At 39.4% G+C, this 11854-nt stretch overlaps 1 long non-coding RNA gene across 1 annotated transcript; it reads left to right on the top strand.

The window, feature by feature from the left end:
- Nucleotides 1–2492: 2492 nt before the first annotated feature.
- On the top strand, nt 2493–10795 carry LOC308397803. Its single transcript, XR_013971848.1, has 5 exons — nt 2493–2545; nt 6812–6900; nt 7035–7124; nt 7414–7805; nt 9519–10795. It is a non-coding gene; the product is annotated as an uncharacterized lncRNA (long non-coding RNA).
- Nucleotides 10796–11854: the final 1059 nt, after the last annotated feature.

The raw sequence follows: 11854 nt of genomic DNA on the forward strand, positions 1-11854 counted from the left end.
TTACTCCCTGATGTTTTGCCTGTTAGCATGTGCAGCAGCTGGAGAAGGACTCCTAGCTGAAGACAGGACAGCTTCTCGATGTGCAGATTGGTCGTCTTCTACGAAGAAGCAAAGGAGAAAAACCCCAAATTAAACAGAACAACTACTTCTAATAACAAACAGACGTCTCTCTAAAACCGTGGCAGCAGTTCACCATGTCAAATGCTTTCTTGTCGTGCACAGTGACTATAACAATCAGCCCCACTGGCTGCACTGTCCTGCAGTGACATAAGTTAATTCAGCATTGCTATAAAACAATGAGGCTATTACGTTTGACCTGTACTTGCAGAATACATTCCAAAGCTTTTGTTCCCTAAAGCATTCGTCCTTCTTTGTGAGCAGTTTGTGACAAAAGAAAAGCCCAGAAACAGGCACCAGTTCAAAGGCATTTCTCAGATGATTTGCTGTAAACTTGAATACAAGCACAGATGAATAAATGTCTTGGAAAACATTGTACTGAATACATTCTTCACTACGAATATCAAATTAAGATCACACGTTAACAGCCCAGAGTTAGTATCGTGTCTTTGCCTCACCACATCTGGGGGTTAACTGGGTTAAATTCAACATAGCAGCGTCTCTAAATGACTGATTCTAAGCCTGGCACAAAAGATAGAAATCCCTGTTGTTCTGGCATCTTATGCCTGCACACATTACCCTGCTGTTCAGTGGTGCCTGACTGCAATACCTGTTTACCAGATTGTAGTGGGTCTCGTGTGAATCTGTGCAACCCATCTGAACCTCCAGTTGTCACCGCTCTTTCCTCAGACACCAACGTAAGGCTGACAGCAAACTGAACACTTCCTGTTGATCATCTGAAGCACGACAGGGGACTGAAGGCAGGGCAGGGATCAGGAAAATAAAGGTTTATAATTTGCACAAATCTTACCTTGCTGGCTGGGAATTTCATTGGGTGGTGGGTGGTTTGGTGCTGACACTGAGCAATTCTGTGAATGCATTTTTATTTATTTATAGAGTTGTCATACAGGGCAAAATGTGAAAAAATTTGCAGTCTTTGCAATGAGTTACTCAGAGTTCTAGACGAGCGCTGGCTAAAAACAGAGGAGGGCCTAGATGGCGCAAGATTTGCCAGCTTTTTCTGCAAGGTTGGGATGGGCGGAGAGGGCTGCCTCTGCAGGACGACAACTAGATTCTTTCTTTGTCATTCTTTGACAACGACACAGCGAGCTGAAGCGCTCCTGTCTTTTCAGGCTTACTGTACCTCATAATTCGACCGTGAGTCTCTCTCCACCCTGGTGGCCTGAGGTACCTTCTTAGTCTCTTTTTCCTGCCTCACCACCTTTTCCTCCTTCTGCTGACGTGTTTCAGCTTCATGGATCCTGCCTTGGTTTTTCAGCTTATGCTGCAGAGTAGATAAAACTATCTCTCAAAGTCCACTCCATTGTGATACACATATATTTAACATTACTGTTTCTCATTTTCTAAAGCTTAAAACAACACTAATTTGCTTTAAGACCAAGAGTGCAGCAGGTCAACTATCACAGTAAATATAAGGACTTTTTGTTAATAGGTTGTTGCATTTGCTTTGTAATGCTGACTTCACACAAACTGGACGGCAACACGTTTTTCAACTCGAGCAATCTAAACATCACCACAGTTAAATCAAACCAGTCGTCGTCTGATTTTTGTTATGTTTAAAAACTATAGTGTCACCGTCTGCCTGAGAAATATTCTGCTACAAGTGGGCTTTGGTATTGTTTTTCTCTCCTTTTCTCTCCCTCTATTGCCTGGGCGGAGGCCATTGTGGGCTCCCGCCTTTGGCCTACATACCTGGGAGATGGTGAACACCTGCGTCTCATTAACCAGCCTCTACTTACGGGAAGAAGTTAGACTGCTCTTTGCTGGATTGTTGCTTGACTCATGTTAGTGAAGTCCTGGCTAGGACACTAGTAATCTAGTTCTCTTGGATTTTGAATCTTGTGCTAACACGTCGTTTCCCTGTGTACAGACACCCTGGACCTGCCCTTGTTCCTTACAGAAATTCTGGTACGAGAGAGGAGTGAGAGACTGGTGAGACGCCAAGAGAGACAGAAGGAGAGTGAGTGTGTTCCCCCTGCTTTTCCCTGCAGATTCCCTGGAGACCTGATCCCTGCATCCTTGTCTATAGCACTTTGACACTGTCGCACATTTAACTTGGTCTAACACAGGGCCATATAGGTTTTTCCCCTCTTAATAATAAACAACTTCATTTAGGAATTGCATTTTGTGTTTATTTGTGTCATCTTTGTTTAATATTTAAATGTATTCATCAATTTCAGAGAAAGCTCACATACTCAATACCAACAAGAAGAAAGAACTACAAATGACTAAAGTTGCAGTGAGGAAGTGAGATCTGACTAATGACAGGAAGTAAAAAGAGTCATCAGTTCAGAGACTGTGACGGTTGAGATCGACAACAAGAAAGACGTGAGGCAGAGAAGCACGATGGATGAATTCAGATGGATTCAAATGTTTTTATCTCTGATGCTGATGATTCTGATTCCAGGTAAGGATACAGGAAACATTTTATTAGCAACAAAACTAAATATTATCAGTATTACTATGGTCAATAAACTTTACAGTAAATAAGAAAGCTGAGCATGTACTGTTGTTTTAGGGAAATATGGGACATGTTTACAGACCCGAGTCTAAAATCTTCGCTCTGATTGTAAAACTGCTGCATTCTAATTTATCTTTCATATTTCTCATCAATCTTCTCAACAGTATCTGAAACTGAAATATCCATTTTTATGAAAGTTGGAGATGACGTCACTCTGCCTTGTCTAAATGTGATAGATGAGCAGAATAACTGTGACAGTACTGAATGGACCTTTGTTTCAAGACACAAAACAACAGTAGAGCTGATCACACTTGGACAGACAAAGTCAAATCAGACAGACTGAGTGTTACAGCGAACTGTTCTCTGGTTATTAAGAAGCTCACATTTGAGGAAGTTGGTCTTTATTCATGCCTACAGTACAAATTAGGAGAAATACAAACTCTAAATGCTCTGGTTCATCTGTCTCAGGTTAATCTTTTTATTATTAGTCATTGGGAAGCACCTACAAAGAAATCCGTCACAATGAGAACCTGTTCAAACCATTTGATTTTGTGACCAAAGGTGCTGGTGTAATGACTTGTAATTGTGACAGCCCTGACACTTTGATATAAGTACTTGCTTTTGATGAATATATTATCTGTTTTGATTAAGGGACTTGCTTTTGAAGCATTGACTACTTATTTTGAGCAACTGACTTTTCTTTTTGATGAGGTGACTCACTTTTGCGAGTTATCCACCATGTTTTGCAGTTTGCACCAATTGTTTTGAGAAGAGCCTTAGTAGTGGTGCAGAGATCAATTTTGTTGTGAGAAATGCACCAAAGCAACTGATAAAAACTGTAAACTGCTCTGTGGTGACATATGGACAGTGTCATCACACCGTGAATTGGCTGATTAAACGTCAAGATATGAACAAAGATGACAAAGAAATACTGACCTCACAGACTGACTGCTCCACTACTGTGACCCTTTGGAAGTCTCACTATATCTATCCATCAAGATATGAGAAAATGAAGTGTGACGTGACTGATGCTAACACAGGAAGTGTGCAGCTGTTTACCTTTAGCTGTCAGACCTCAGATGAGGAAACAGGTGAGCTCACGATCAGCTGTTTAAAACAACTAAAAATAGCTAAAATATTAATTAGATGTATTTCAGGTGTTTGGGCAAAATAGCTTTTGTTGTGTTTATAATTTTGGGGCGATCGTGGCTCAAGAGTTGGCAGTTTGTCTTGTAATCGGAAGGTTGCCGGTTTGAGCCCCGGCTCCGACAGTCTCGGTCGTTGTGTCCTTGGGCAAGACACTTCACCCGCTGCCTACTGGTGGTGGTCAGAGGGCCCGGTGGCGCCAGTGTCCGGCAGCCTCGCCTCTGTCAGCTTGTGGGGATAGGTTAATTGATTAATCCAAAGTGCCCATAGGTGTGAATGCGGGAGTGAATGTGAGCGCGAATGATGTCTTTGTGTGTTGGCCCTGCGACAGACTGGCGACCTGTCCAGGGTGTACCCCGCCTCTCGCCCTATGACAGCTGGGAGAGGCTCCAGCACCCCCCGCGACCCTAAGAAGGATAAGTGGAAGCGAACGGATGGATGGATGGATGGAAGGGGAGACCTTGGCAGTACAATAATGGTAACATTTAACAATTTCAACCTAACACTCAAAAACACAAAAGAAAAGAAAACTAAGAACTAATGGAAAGAATATAACTGAAACCACAGGTAATAATAAACACAATGCCAATTTATTTGTCTCACAATCTGATACATTTGGTTTTGGGTTTTTTGCTTGTTTTTCACAGGTACATTATGATAAAGATGATGTTTCAATAAAGTATGAAAGCACTGGAGGCTCTGGTGTTTCTGTCAGATACCACTGATCCACAACATCAGCTCAGCAGAAAAAAACTGCTGTTGTATTATCAGTATAATCTTATCTAGTTTAATAGATTTAATCCTATTGTTACGGCTCTGGCCATCTTTTGAATCACAGTGGCTGGATTTTGCTGGCAGCTGCTGATTGGTTCCATCATCAAGTGGCTGTTTTAAAAATCCTCTCCAGCAGTCTCCCCGGCAGTAGCTGACAGCAGCAGCAGGCCCGTCCTTGGCCTCCAAACCATCTATGACAGATCTGGGTGTGTGATTTCAGAGAACTGCCAAGTTTTGTATTTAGTGTGTTGATACTTTGACTTTTAACTAAGCACTGAAGCAGAAAGAGAGAACTGCCTTATTATTTTCTATCATTTTTTTCTTGTTTATTCAATTAGCGAGTTGGGGGTAGCGCTCGGCTTTTGTTTGTTTTAGATTTCTAAATGACCGTTATGGGTTTTGTAGCATGAGTTTATTGACCGTTAAATACCATTAAATCTGTATCAGTTTCTTCCTTCTTATTGCTTACAATAATGTCATCTGGAGATAAAATGTTTTTCTATTCATTTGTTATCTGCCCACAACTAGTTTTGCTCTAAATGAATGCCTGGCTCATTAGGTGTTTGTCTGGTCTCTAGATTTATTTGTCTTTTTTCATTTCCTATTTTATTTTGGTTAGTTTTCTTTCATTTCTTGGTAGCTTTACTAACACCTTTGCCAACTCTGCCGTGATTGCCTTGAGCTGGGTGTATTTACCTTCACCGGTTTCTGCCTCCCAATTTGTGTCTTGTCTTCCCTTTGCCCTTTTTAGTTTACTGCCTTTGCTGTGATAGTTTCCCTAACTAATCTTATCTTCCTTGCGTCAAGCTGGATTTTGATTTTGGGTGTCCTGTTTTTACTGTTCTTATTTTGTATTTAGCCAAAAGAAAAAAATCCACTGTGTAACTTGAATAATACCGACAGGCCTGTGACTGAAACACTGGTTATCACAAATAAGGTGTTCGTGATATATTTGTTGAATTTAATTTGCTGAACTCTAGGGTTTTAAACACTAGAGCATATTGATGAGCATATTAATATATTATATATAACATATTAATGAGCATACATATTTACCAATTTCACAGATTATTGTTAAATGCTACTGCTGATAACCCCTGAACCACAGCCTCTATTCTCACCACTTACCGTTTTCTGTCAGAAACCAAGAGTGTCGCTACGAACCCAAAACATTTGGGGGCCTTACCTTCCCTTAATTTTTTTAGATTTTCACTTGTAACAGCAGATTCTTAAAAAAACAGTAAAATGAGCACACCACATTGTAACGAACACACTTCCTCTCCACCTCATCAGGGGGAAATTACTTAAGATTAACGGTGAGGAACTGTTGGGTTTCACTCCAATAGCATTATCTGCTATATTTCCTGTACCTGCAGTTGTAAAATCAATTCATCTCACTTATGTTGGTTAAGGAGTTGAGTCTGACACATTAACTGTCATGCACCTTCTGATTTAAAATATTTAAAAAAGGGGAGCTGCATTATTCCAAAAAATATCTCACATTCGACTTCTTTATTCATTATTTTCTTTTCAATGTCAAACACATCAATGTCACAAATCAACTGTGAGAATGACAAAAATATGAACCTGCCAAGTCTTCATATAAATTTCCTTTAGAAAAAATGTTTCAGAAAAGCTGATTTACTCCAGCTGTGTAACATTATCATCAACATAAATGAGAGACGACTAAAAATTGCTAAATTTGTGGTGAAACATGACAAATGACAGGAAGTACAAACCGTCCTGAAGGGTCATCAGTTCAGAGACTGTGACAGTTGAGACTGAGAACAAGAACGAAGTGAGACAGAGAAGCAGAATGGATGAATTCAGATGGATTCAAATGTTTTTATGTCTGATGCTGATGATTCAGATTGTAGGTAAGGATAGAGGAAACATTTTTATAGCAGTGAAATAATAATCGTATCAATATTATTACAATCACTTACCAATAACATGAATAAGACGGCTGAGCATGATCTGCTGTTTCAGGGAAGCATGTTTATAAAGTTGTTTCTAAATTGATTTTCACTCTTATTGTAAAAAGTGCTGTATTCTAATGTTTTTTTATTGGTTTTCTTCAATGAAGATTGTTGATGACGTCATTCAGCCTCGTCTAAATGTGATGACCAGAATAACTGTGATGGTACTAAATGTTTTTTTATTTCAAGAAACTAACAGCACAGCTGATCAACCTTCGACAGATCGGTGAAAAGGCCACAACTAAACCAGACAGATTGATTATTGAGGTGAAATGTTCTCTCTCTGTTATAAAGTATTACCCTATTTACTGAGCAGGATACAACACAGTGAAGTGTGAGGTGACTGATACAGACACAGGAAGAGTGCAGCCATTTACCTTCAGCCCTCAGGTGAGGAAACAGGTGAGCTCACGATCAACTGTTTAAGATGACCTCAAATATTAGTTTGATAGATTTTACATTTTTAAGATCTTTTTTTCATTAACAACTTGTGAAATAATGACACACTTTTTGGTTTGCTTTTGTCATTTATTCAGCTGAAGCAAACACAACAAAGGAACCAGCGAGAAAAACTGAAAGCAGCACAAAATCAGAACCAAACACAATCAGCAATCCTTCAAAATCACGTAAGATTATGATGATTAAGCAGGAAAAACACGTTTTCTTTTAGAGTTTTAAGGAGAGTTCATACTTTAGTTTACATCTTTTTTCCTAATGAATATTATTTACATTTTGATGACAGAAAATCACTTACCTATCCTATAGGAAACTTAAGATGTAACATTTGATATGATGGTGTGGTTTTGGCAGGAAACATTGTTCACTTGAGTATCATGGCTGTTAAATGGTGTGAAACGTTTTTCAAACATTAACATGCAAAAATGTTTCAAATTTGTTTTGTCTGCTTTATCGCAGCTATTTCGTGGTACATCAATGGAGCTATTGGTTTGGTCGCACTGCTGATAACAGCTGTGTGTCTCATCATAAGGAAAAGAATGAAAGGTGAGAACATTTACAGATACAACATTTGTAAGTTGTTCTATGAATGTTAGAGTTGACTGTTTTTGTCTTTCCAGGAAACAAAATGCAGAAGAATGAAAATCCTGTGAGTTTTGAAACATATAATTAAATATTCCTATATCTGCCACTAAAAAGACAATTAAATAAACCGCTCATCTTTGAGGGAGTGTTAACAAGAACTAAACTGCCTTCATAGAAATGCTTTTCCACCAGATGTAACCGCACTATTGTCTGTTTTTCAGGGACTGAGTTCAAACCCTGCAGAGACTCAAACCAATCAGAACTCGGTGAGATCACCCACTACACCCAGAGTTAAAAACACTTCTTCTTATTCTCTAAAAAATTGTAAATGCATGACACTAACTGAAAAAGCATCCAAAAGATAAGAAAGTTAGGCCAAAAATAAAATCAGTAGACCACACCATGAATCGTAAAACCTGAAGTAAGAGGTCAAAACACAAATGCAATATCTTGAGACACCATTTCTGAGAAATTAAAGTGATGAATGAAGAGTTGTTTATGTTGCATTACAGTGAGACATATTTTCAAGGATAGCTGTTGGCAAAGTAGGATCCAAGTGCAGAACTCAAATCCATGTTAAACTCAAAAAGCAGCTTTATTGCTGACCTTAGCAGGCCAAAATGCAAAACACAAAATAATTCAGGCAACACTAAAAATCTGGAAGTCACAAACTAGCCTCTAAGGAACATAGAACATAACAAAGAACAGAAGCAAACTGGGGCTTTAAATACACATGAGGAGATTAGGCCATAGTGGAGACTAGGAACTCAGTTGTACGGTGGCCCTGAGAGGCCACTGCAACTTAAGAAAACACCAGCAATAAGAAAAATGCTGCAAAAGCACACAAAACACAACGAAAAGAGGAAAAACGACAACGGATATAGGAAAAAACAGATTTCCAAAAGCACAACGTGTTTCTGGGGAGACAATAACCCGACGGACCAGTTGCAGGAACCAAAATATGCTAAGAATTGCGCTGGGAGACACTTAAAAGAAGTGGAGGATTTATCGGTTTTGTGAGGAAAGAAAAGATGAGTGGTATATGTGTTAGCCTAACTATTAGCCTAAAAATCCATCATCAGTATTATATGAATCATGATAAAACACACCTAGCATTTTTTGCGTCCCTGCAACTGGTCCGTCGGGTTATTGTCTCCCCAGAAACACTTCCCTTTGCTTTTGGAAATCTGTTTTTTCCTATTTCTGTTTTCGTTTTTCCTATTTACGTTTTTTTTCCTATGTCTGTTACCATTTTTCTTATTTCTATTTTGTTTTGTGTGTTTTGCAGTGTTTTTTTTTATTGGTAAATGGACTGATTCTTATATAGCAATTTTCTACTCTCCCAGTGCTTTGACTACTGTAGGGGCACTGTAGGGGTGGCTGTAGCTCAGGTGGCAGAGCAGGTCAGCCACTAATCAGAAGGACGGTGGTTCAATCCCAGGCTGCCTCCTGGCTGCATGCCAAATATCCTTGGGCAAGATACTAACCCCATGTTTGCCTACTGGTGGTGGTCAGAGGGCCCGGTGGCGCCAGTGTCCGGCAGCCTCGCCTCTGTCAGTGCGCCCCAGGGCAGCTGTGGCTACAATGTAGCTTGCCATCGCCAGTGTGTGAATGTGTGTGTGAATGGGTGAATGACTGAATGTAGTGTGAAGCGCTTTGGGGTCCTTAGGGACTAGAAAAGCGCTATACAAATGCAGGCCATTTAAACAACATGCCTCATTCACCCATTCATACAAGCACTTCTAAAGGTATAGGTCAATTGAAAAATCTAAATTGCCCATAGGTGTGAATGTGAGCGCGAATGGTTGTCTGTCTCTGTGTGTTGGCCCTGCGACAGACTGGCGACCTGTCCAGGGTGAACCCCACCTCTCGCCTTATGACAGCTGGGATAGGCTCCAGCACCCCCGCGACACTAAAAAGGATAAGTGGATGGATGGATATTACTGAGGAGTCAGCATGTTTTTCTCTTCATTGTTTAGGTGGATCCTGAAGTTTCCTATGTCACCATCAGCAACACCTAGAAAACCAAGATAAGGTGTTTTGTTTAGTGATATGTTTGTTTGTTTGTTTGTTATTATTTTATCTATATATCAGACAGCTTTTTTCAGGTTCGTGTTGATGATGAAATGATGCAGTGACTTCTGCTCTACTGTCAATTTTAAAATAACATAGTTCAAGCTGTTGAAAAAAAAGAATTTGCATTTAATGGAAAGACAATTCTTGAATATTGTTTATGGGTCCAACAGATTTAAAGAAACACCAGTTTTTGGGACAGTGCCCAGCTACATTATAATACACTTATTTTTCCTTTTTTTAAATGAAAATATAATTGGTACCAGGAGTTCTTTGCTATGGATATGAGCAGTTGCTCTAAGAGAAGGCTGGATAGAAAACATACAACTAAAACTATTGCTATTGCTAGACTATTGAACAGCACACAGTGCCATGGTCCTAGAGTTTTGAGTTGTATTTGAGTTTCAAATTTGTGTTCTGAAGATCTTCCTTAGCTTCTATTTTTATTATTTATTACCTGTTTTTACTGTTCATCTTATTTTGAATTTTTCCTCTGTCAAAAGAAAAGAAATCCAAAGTATTGAAAGGAATCTATGCTCTTTATTTTGTTCTCATTTTTATGATGATGGGTAGGTTGACAGTTGAGGTCAGGCAGGAGTCTCTGGTCTATTATGTTTGTGGACAACATTAAGAAACAGGTGAAAGACGGCCTGTAGCGGTGGAGGAGTGTTCTGGAGAGAAGTTGTGTGAATGAGAGGGAGACAGGTTTAACAGAGATGCTGCAGGGAGTAGAGGTAATATAGGTGGAGAAATTCAAATACCTGAGGTCAATGAGCCAAAGCAACATTTATGATGTTATTATCATTGTGTAACCACATCATTTCTTTAGGGATTAATACATTTTTCTGATTCTGATTATGTTTTGTTTTTGTCGTCCAGCCACTGATCAGCAACATCAACTCAGTAGAGAAAACTGCTGTTATATTATCAATGTCATCTCATCTGGTTTTATAGGTAAATATAAACTAGATGAGAACTTTAAAGCAATGTTAATAGTTTTTGTGTTTCACGCTGTTGTTATTTTAATCTGATAGAAGATGTGTATTCAAGTCTTAATCCTCTCTTATAATATGACTGTTGTTAAATGCCTTTAATGCCTTTATAGTTTGTGTAAGTGAAATATGTGCAGTGTCAAAAGTCCAGTATGAGTTTTATAACATGTCTTTCATGATGATTAAATAGAATCTGAATCAATATCTTGAATATTCTTTTTTATAGTAATGTAATCTGGAAAATATGCATTTCTATTAATTTGGTGAAATTCTATTTTTGCAGAACAAATTTTAAACTCTCACAGTTTATGTCTGAGCACTTTTTTGTGTATTATTCCTTTTGTCCGCCAGAGGTCCTCAGTTTTCCAGTATTTGCACAGTCACCTGTTAGAGACTTAGAAACTTAGACTTAGAGCTTTTTATTGTCATTGTGCAGTTTCTTGCACAGCGAAATTGGGTAGCTGAACCACAAAGGTGCTAAAGTAAGAAGAGAAACCAATATACAACGAAGGCGGAAAATAAATAAATAATTAAATAAATAGAATAAAATAAAAAACAGTGTATATGTATACATATGTGAGTGGAACTATATACATGGTGTATGTGTAGGAAACATTGAAACAGACTGGGACCAAAATAATTGCACATAAGCCAAAAATATTGCACAGAACATGGAAAGACTGAGATATTGCACATAGATGATCAACAGCAGTGTCAGGGTGGATGTGTTGGGGAAGTCTTTACACACTCTTAGTTTGCATTAAGAGTTCTGACAGCCCACGAGAAGAAGTTGTTCTTTAGTCTGTTGGTTTTGCACCTGATGGATCTGAGCCTTTTTCCAGAGGGCAGGATGTTGAAGAGGTGGTGGTTAGGATGGAGGTGGTCCTTTATAATTGCCCTGGCTCTGGAGAGACATCTTGAGCTGGCAATTAAGTCCAGGGAGGGGAGTGGACAGCCGATCACCTTCTCTGCAGTTCTGATGACCCTCTGTAGTCTCTTCTTGTCAGCTGTTGTGCAACCAGCGTACCACACAGGGATGGCGTGCACCAGCACACTCTCTATAGTGGCACGGTAGAAGGACACTAGGAGGTCAGTCTGCAGCCTGTTCCATCTCAGCACCCTCAAGAAATGGAGGCGCTGCTGGGCTTTCTTCACTAGAGCTGATGTGTTTGTGGACCAGGATAGGTCCTCGGATATGTGGGTGCCGAGGAACTTAAAGGAGGACACCCTCTCCACATAGTCACCTTTTA

Source organism: Rhamphochromis sp. 'chilingali' (assembly GCF_963969265.1).
Source record: "Rhamphochromis sp. 'chilingali' genome assembly, chromosome: 5".
In the NCBI taxonomy this organism is placed as follows: domain Eukaryota; kingdom Metazoa; phylum Chordata; class Actinopteri; order Cichliformes; family Cichlidae; genus Rhamphochromis; species Rhamphochromis sp. 'chilingali'.